This window comes from Pygoscelis adeliae, unplaced genomic scaffold (genome assembly GCF_000699105.1).
Source record: "Pygoscelis adeliae isolate BGI_AS28 unplaced genomic scaffold, ASM69910v1 Scaffold78, whole genome shotgun sequence".
NCBI lineage: Eukaryota > Metazoa > Chordata > Aves > Sphenisciformes > Spheniscidae > Pygoscelis > Pygoscelis adeliae.
Genome location: NW_008825409.1, coordinates 4,513,127 through 4,522,322, shown reverse-complemented (window position 1 = coordinate 4,522,322; position 9,196 = coordinate 4,513,127).

The following is a 9,196-nucleotide window of genomic DNA, read 5'->3' as shown; positions in this document are numbered from 1 at the left end:
CAGAAGGAAATTTCCTTCCGCAGCAGGGTCTGTCTCTCTCCTACAGTATTGACTAGGAAACATCATTTAAGCTGTATTACAGATTCCCTAGTATCTCCATTTCCTAACCTCCAATGCATATGCCTGGTGGACACAGGTGTGATGATGACATGTAGTATAAACAAACAAGAAGGAAGCGTCCTGTTTAAATTTCCTGCAGCGTGACTCATAGAGGCTGTTCTGTTTATATAGGTAAGAGAGGGAAATAACGGTCTGAAAATACTGTGATAATGGAAAAGCTAAAGCCAAAAGATTAGTTAGAAATAAATTAAAAAAAAATATATGTATTACACGTAGCACACAACGTAGGCTATACCTACATTGTCAGGTAGTGTAGGCCAGTAAGAGCAGATGTGGAGGGCAAGAGAGTTAGGGCAGGGAATCCGATTCCTGCACTATAGACCTTTCAGGACATTTTTCCTTCAGACCAGCTCTGGACTGTTTGCATGGACTGAATGCCCACTTGCAGCTGGAGTATATTTGTTTTGCTGCTAAAGACCATATTCCAGTTCAGTCGCATCCAAAAGGAATCCAGTTCATGTGCTCTGAGACCAGTCTGTGATGCAAACCAAAAGATAGCATGGGGACCAGATGGAGAGTTTTTTAGATCACCAGATGATCCAAATTAAAACCCTGAGGTAGGTGCATCTAGGTAGGTATATCAGACCTGAATGCATTCAACTTAATATGCTGTGCTGGTTTCAGCTGGGATAGAGTTAATTTTCTTCATAGTAGCTAGTATGGGGCTATGTTTTGGATTTGTGCTGGAAACAGTGTTGATAACACAGGGATGTTTTTGTTACTGCTGAGCAGTGCTTACACAGAGTCAAGGCCTTTTCTGCTTCTCACCCCACCCCACCAGCGAGTAGGCTGGGGGTGCGCAAGAACACAGGGGGACACAGCTGGGACAGCTGACCCCAACTTGACCAAAGGGATATTCCACACCATATGACGTCATGCTCAGCGTATAAAGCTGGGGGAAGAAGAAGGAAGGGAGGGACATTCAGAATGATGGTGTTTGTCTTCCCGAGTAGCCGTTGTGTGTAATGGAGCCCTGCTTTCCTGGAGATGGCTGAACACTTGCCTGCCGATGGGAAGTAGTGAATGAATTCCTTCGTTTGCTTTGCTTGCGTGCACAGCTTTTGCTTTACCTATTGAACTCTTTGTATCTCAACCCATAAGTTTTCTCATTTTTACTCTTCCAGTTCTCTCCCCCATCCCACCAAGGGGGAGTAACCGAGCGGCTGTGTGGTGCTTAGTTGCTGGCCAAGGTTAAACCACAACAGTCCTTTTTTGGTGCCCAATGTGGGGCTCAAAGTGTTTTAGCTAACAACAGGTTTGATTGGAATGTGCTAGATCGAATTTATAGCTGTTATTGCTGTTTAGCTATTAATTGGCAGGCTCCTGTGCTTGCCATAGGGCTTGCTTGCCTTACTGTGTATTAGAGTCTAGTGCTCATTAGTGGCTGCTTTTTGCTTTCGCTGCTTGCTGTACTGCCGTACTGCCGTACTGCTTACCATCTTACTCTGCTGTGCCTGGGAACATTTTGATAACAGCAGTGGCGATGCACCTGGGCTGGGAGATGACGCCACATGGGAGCAGGACACCCTGAAGCGTCTGTGGCCCTGGATAAGCCCATGCCAGAGCAGGTACATCTCGAAGCGTCTGTGGCTGTGCTTATGTCTGTGCTGCAGCAGGTATATCTCTGAAGGGATTGAGGCCCAAGGATAAGTCCACACTGGAGAAGGTACACCTCAAAGCACCTGTGGCTCTGGATAAACCCATGCTGCAGCAGGTTCACCTTGAAGCATCAGTGGCTGTGCATGAGGTCATGCTGGAGCACCTCAAAGCGTGTGGCCATGGATAAGCCCACGACAGAGCAGGTACTCCCCTGGAGGGACTGAAGAGTTGCAGTGTTTATTATTATTTTAGTATTATTGTATGGGGTTTATGTGGCAAGGTTTTGGTACCAGAGGGGCTGCAGGGATGAACTTTGTGGGACGAGGTTAAGGGCTGCTCTGTGGCAGACACAGCCAGTTCCAGCTTGTTCCACAATGAACCCAATTTAAATTGGCAATAAATGAAATTATTTTTTCCACAAGTTGAGTCTGTTTTAGCCATGATGGTAATTGATAAGTGATATTCCTGTCCTTATCTTGACCCATGAGCTTTCTTATCCTTTTTTCTCCCCCTACCCCAGTGAGAAGGGGGAGTGAGTGAGCAGCTGGGTGTGCATTTGAATGTTTGCGAAGACTAACCCACCACAATTATCTATATTGCTTCTGTCTCACCTGCAGTGGGAAAAATGCAGTGGGGTGGGAAAAAAAAAAAAAGGAAGAAGAAAAAAAAGGTAGGCAGTTCTCTGCTGTGAAGGGCTTATGTTTTAAGAGAGTGAAAGTAAGCTAAAGATATGACATCCAAAAGAATGATCACCTTAGTCAATAGACAGTCACAGTGGAAGAGTATTTTATTCTGACATTTCAAAACTGAAGTTACAAGCAGGCTTTTTGGGGTGTCAGCCAGGAAGGAAACCTATTGGCATAGCTATGTAATCACATTAGCTTAGATATGAAGTCATGTGTTGTGTTACCCTTTCACTCTGGAGTGAAGAAGCTGGTTCCCGTGGCAGGTACTCTTGATTTAGAGTCTTCTCCTTATCAGTAGTGCAGAGGTGACTGGTACCCTACTAGCTTGTTTCTCCTCCAAAGATACCCCTGCAGCCATGCAGTCCTACTAAATACCACCGTCCTTGCATCTCCTCCTCCACTGCTCAGCTACTTCATCCTCTGACACCTTTAGGGGCCACGCCTTTTGTTTCTCAGGGATCATTCTAGTTTTATAGGAGCTGGACAGCTATGTTGGGCACCAAAGGCACCACAGTTCTCATTAAAAATCTTGAGGGTAAGAAAGAAGCATGTTTTAGGACTGGGTCAAGATCAAGTTGGGGAGAACACAAGTGTTCAAGACTTAGAAACTCAGGATGACCTACCTTAAGAGCCAGACCTATCACACCCCAGATGTGTTCCAGCTGTCTTTATTTGATAGGACAGCAAGGAAGACCTTGATCCCCAAGAGATATCATTAGGGGTGAGAGAAACATAATGGAGCGCTAGAGCCTGAGAGTCCGGTCTTGAAGATAACATCTGCTTTGTGCCCCAAGGATGGTGCAGGAGGGCTGGATAGAAAATCCATGCTGGAATATTGTTCTGAAGATGGTATTAAAAAACCTGTGTCCTTATGAGCCTTCAAGCCAGACTTTTTCCATGGATCAAGAAAAGAGATCAGGAGATTTCAGTGAGTCTGTTAGTGAGAGAAGATTTCTAGCGAAGGCCCACAAAGCTGCCAGATGGTCAGGATCCCTTAGAATCACTTCAGCATGCTCTTCCCTTCTTCAGGAAGCTCTGTCAGAGATGCAGCAACCCTCAGGCCAACCACACTGAACAAATGACAATACATTTGATGTTCTCTGTATAGGAAGAGCATATGATTGCCTCCTTCTGTTACTATGACGTTGACAGTGGCTTTCCTCTCTCCAAGCTTGTGCCTTGCAGTGGTGGAAGCTAGATCAGGCTGCAGAGGCTGGTCCCTTCTCATTGCTAAGAGAAGACTCTGGCTATAATCTGGTCATATGGGGCAATTTCCTAAAGGCTTGTCACTGGTTTAAGGAGGATGTCTCCCACCCAGGGACACTACAGTGGCTCTTGATGGCAAAAACAGAGAAAGAGCCAAGGGACCTCCAACTCCTGGTGTGTCAGACCAGAGCACAGAAGCAACCGAGTGCTCTAAAATGACTGTCACGGACCTGCTCCACATTTCTGCAAATATCAGGCTTCCCGAGCAGCATATTTTGTGTGGATGCTAATAGGCTGAGGCAGGCAAGGCTCCTGGGAGAAGTCAGATTGGAATATATATCTGCTAGGAGAGCCTGTCAGACAGGTAGAGGACATGGATTGTAGGATATCTGGAGAGGTCAAGTTGCTCCAACTGGAGCACAGAGGGGGCACAGCTAATGAGAGCTAGAGACAGGCTAAAGCAATGCAGATGCAACTGTCTCAAGCTGCTTAGCTGGCAAAGCTGGATCTGAACTTGGCACTGCTGCTGAAGTAGCAGTACAGAATTGGCCTACAGTGCTCTAGGGAGCTTCTGCAATTGAACTGAAAGGGAATGGTGGGTGAGATTTGAGCAGATTTTTCTATTTTATGCCTTCTCTAGAGAATGCTCCATCATCCCTGTGTTTATCCCTGTGTTTCATAGCAAAATATGAGCAAAGCAAATGCTGCTGATTGCAGCACTTGGCAAGTAAATTCTAAATACTTCCCAGGAAAGAAAATCCTCAGGTCCTTTTAGGATGTCTTCACTTGCATTTAAAAATGCCTTAAGTTAAACACAGTGCTACAATAGTTACAGGAACAAACTGTAAACAGTTTCAGAGAGTGAATCTAGTCTAAGCTCGTTTACCAAATGAAATGTCCTCACTCCTGGTTACAAGTATAAGAAACGTGTGTTTTAAATCAGTATGCAAGCAAGTAGATTCTACAGTCCCTGAGACCCTTGTCTGGGACATAGATTTTATTTAATGGACCAAGGGAAAATTTTTTGTAGGAATCTCTCTTTCACAGATGGTTTGGCACAGCAAGCTGGCAGCACATGGCTGGGCCCCCAGACACCATCTGTCCCCAGGAATCCCAGGCATCCCTGTAGAGCATCTGACTTCCAGCACAGTCCCTCTCCCCTTGCCCCCTGACAACAGGAATCTCAAGGCAGCCCTCAATTAATCCCTTCGGTTTGTTCCTTCCTTGAGGAAGATAAGACCCAAAGAAAACAGAATTTAGTCTGGGAATTCACTTGGTCCCCTGCAGAAAGTTTTGCTCCAATCCCTTCCCTAGCCTTGCCCTCTTGCTCCTTTTCATGTGTTTGCAGGCAGGTGCATGCTGCTCCTCTGTGTCCTACAGCCCGATGTCTGGTCATCTAGGGTGGGGAGGGGGAGATATTCAAGGATCTTAACTTTAGGCACCTTAATGATCCAGAGAAGTTGACTGGGAAATGACCTGAACTCCTTCTGTAGTCAGAGATGCTCTCGTGGAGAATGATTCAGGTCACCTTGGTTAGGTTCTTGCTCTGAATTACCCTCTGGAGGAGTCCGTCTATCTCCATTAATTACACAGGGAATCTAGGAAGCCTATCACACTAATGTAAGTGCCCAAGTTAGGTGCCTGAAGTTAGGCACTATGAAAACCTCCCTTCAACCTATGAGCTCCTGGAATCTCGTGTTCCACTGCTGTAAATATATAAAGCTTCTCTTATTAGGGGAGAAAAATCGGGAAGAATTTTCAATCTTTTTTATTGCACTTGACTTTAAAACAAAATCACTAATCAGACTCACTTTTTTTAAAGTGCACTGCTGAAAGAAAAAGAATGTATAGCTTTCCCACATGCTCATGCTAATATGCACAATCACTGCTAATAATGAGGGCATCACAGCTTCATTCCTGTCATCGCCTTTCATTTTCCCATGTGTCTGAGCTCTACAGTTACTCTGACTGTCATATCTATTATTTATTAACACAGAAAGGCATTAAAATGCAATTTCCTCATCTATTTGTTTCTTTCCTAATTACACACTATTTAATAATCAGAAATTCAGCAATGGTCAGCTTGATTTTCCTCAGTTGCATAGATGCGTGAGTTCATACTTAATAATTGTTTTTATTTTTATTTGTTGTTTTTATTTATGTGAACTTTGTGCGCTATTTCTTGCCACTTTTAATCCATTAACTGTTTATATCCTCTCTTTCTTTAGCATGCATTTAATCTCATGATTGATTTTTAGCTTCAATGTTTTGAAAAGAGTTTTCTCTGACAGGAGAAACATTATGTGTGACATCTCTTAAACTTTCTACAGACTCTCTGATTTAAGTGTATTTAAAATAATCCTGCTTTCTTCCTGATTTAGGTGTTAGAAAAAATAACTTCCAAAGAAAGGCTTAGATTTATTGTAGAAGTGAATGTAAAATAGACTTTTTGTTCAGTAAAAAAATGTTGAGACCTTGAAATAAACTTCCCTGATTCAGGGTGAAAAGCTTTTTTTTTAAATTAAAAAAAAAAATATTACAATCATTAAATGCGAATCATTTAAGGTTAGACAAACTGTGTTCCTTGTTTTGTCTTTTTCATTATTTTTGGCACATTAATTTTGAAAATGCAAAATTATCTCAAAGCTAACCACAATAACAAAAAATGAAAAACAGAAATCAAGCGAAAATGTTTATTTTCAAAATGTTAGTGTGCAGGACTTTCTCAATATTAAAAAATATTTTCCATTGGTGATTTAATTCTAACTACTAGCATGGAAATTGATTACATTTTCTGCAAGATTTTGGTTTCAGTGAAGCATCTTTAGGGCTTTCCAACAAGCCCTACTTGCTCTTTTTTTCAGACAAGTCTACTTCTCCTTTTTAACAACTGGGAACATATCATGTTTCCATGTGTTAATATGACCAAGTCTAAAATTAGATTTACGTGCTAACACATTCATTAGGTCATTTCTCTAGTGTACTACAGAGAAGCAGGAAGCCTGCTCCAATTTCCAATGTTTGCTAGGAGCTTTTGCACTGTTTTTTCAGTGCAAGGCCAGTGTGCTCAGTATTCATGATTTTGCAATCACCTCCTCCATTAGGTAGGCTTGTTCTCATTTACCACCTAGTTTTCTTCCAAAGGAAACTGAGGAGAATGTGTACTTTGATACAGAACAAAGGTGAGGGAGTGCATCCCATGAACCAGGGCTGTGGAAGGATCTGCCCTAGGTTGAAATGACTGTTTAGTTGTAGATGGGGCCACCAGATGGCACAGAAAAAAAGGTTAGTTTGTGCTCAGGCTGCAAAGGGTATTGCAAAAGAGTAAGTGAAGTATGGTGGTGACTTTAAAGTTGTCATGTATCAATTAGTATCACCAACACAGCAGCCTCTGGGATTCATAGTGGCATCTGGACTTCAGTGTCTTGGTAAAGTGGTTTTCAAAGTTGTAAATAGATAGGAATGTTTAAAAAAAAACAAAAACAACCCAGAATTTTAGACATTAAACCTCTGCATAACATTTGACTGTACAAAGCAGTTGAGATGCTGCACCCCAGTGCCTTAAATAAAGTACTTTGTAACCCATCTACTCCTGACATATTCACTGAAGTAGCTTTTTGGTAAAAGCATTTGTCAGCATTTCAATCAGCTGCATAATTCATTTCAGTAAGTTGAATACAAAGGATAGGAGCATTTACGTTCAAAGTAGTAAGGCTTTCTTTCTCCTTAAAAAACTCTATTTTGTGGTTGGTAAAAGAACCCACCAAAACAAAAAAAAAAATGCATTTCCAAACTTTCTTCTTCTTCCCATTTTAGTTAGATAAATCCTGAGAAAGAGGGAAGGAAAAAATTATTTCAGGATCAGGATGGAACGATGGTATTTGTACTTTCATGTAGTCTTTGCTTCTGACTTTTGTAATAATTTTTGGACTTCTTCCTTTTTTCAGCAGCAGTCCTTTTTCAATGGTCAGACTGGGGAATAACCGTCTCTGTCATCCTGCTCCCATTCTAGAATACCTGGGCAAAAATTTTGGAGTTTAAAATGTTAATTTAAAAAATGCCAATTTCAACAAAAAAAAATAGATTTTACCTATAGAAAAAAAATAAGAGCTTCGTGATTCTTTTAAAGGCAGAATCTTAAAATTTGTTTGCAATTTCATTTCTTTCTTTTTATTGTTAGTTTAGTTTCTGGGGATTTTTATGCTACTTCCTTACTTGTATAACAGGTATTAATGAAAAGTAACATGTGAGAAATACAACTGAAATGATCTTTTTTTCTTGGCAAAAGGAAGTTGACGGATGATAATATTGTTTGACATTGCAAGAAAAATTGCTAGTATTCTGGTAAAGCCCCCAGTGCTAGAACTTTAAACTGGAACTTTGTCTTCAGAGGTCTCTTAATAATACTTAACAGAATTGTACCCAGTATGTAATGCTAATGCATTAGTATATAAATAGAAAAATTAAGCTTGCCATGATTTATAGAATTTTAAAAAATTACAGTTTCATCCCTCTCCCTGGTCTTTCGTCTGAAAGATGAGGGACCCCTTTTGCTTTTCTTTGTCTGAACTGGCTCTTAAGACTGAAAATGGATCATCTAGCAACCAGTCTCATGACTTTACAGGTACATTTATAATAGGGCTGGTGCATCACCTTGATGCCCATCCATCATCACATTTTTCTCCAAAGATGGTAAATGACCCCGTAGCATTTAAAGGGACACAGTCTAGGAAAGCTTTGCACAGTATACCTTGTACTCAGCGAGATTTGTGACCTTGATTTCAATGACCTTTGGGTCAGGATGGATCTCTTAGCTTTGGAGTTAGCAGAATAATGTATTTGGGAAACGCAGCCTCTTCTACCTCATGGACTGTCTGGAATTTTTGGAATGCAAATTTTATACAAGGCATGTCCTAGCTTAATGTCAGAATAATATCATCTTCATCTTGAGGGCGCTCACAAGGCATGTGTGGGGCAACCAGGGCATCAGGCCCAGCCAGCACGGGTTTATGGAAGGCAGGTCCTGCTTGACCAACCTGATCTCCTTCTATGACCAGGTGACCCGCCTAGTGGACGAGGGAAAGGCTGTGGATGTGGTCTACCTGGACTTCAGTAAGGCCTTTGACACCGTCTCCCACAGCATTCTCCTGGAGAAGCTGGCGGCTCACGGCTTAGACAGGTGTACTCTGCGCTGGGTCAAAAACTGGCTGGACGGCCGGGCCCAGAGAGTTGTGGTAAATGGAGTTCAATCCAGTTGGCGGCCGGTCACGAGCGGTGTTCCCCAGGGCTCAGTATTGGGGCCAGTTCTGTTTAATATCTTTATCAATGATCTGGATGAGGGGATCGAGTGCACCCTCAGTAAGTTTGCAGACGACACCAAGTTGGGCGGCAGTGTTGATCTGCTCGAGGGTAGGAAGGCTCTGCAGAGGGACCTGGACAGGCTGGATCGATGGGCCCAGGCCAACTGTATGAGCTTCAACAAGGCCAAGTGCCGGGTCCTGCACTTTGGCCACAACAACCCCATGCAGCGCTACAGGCTTGGGGAAGAGTGGCTGGAAAGCTGCCTGGCGGAAAAGGACCTGGGG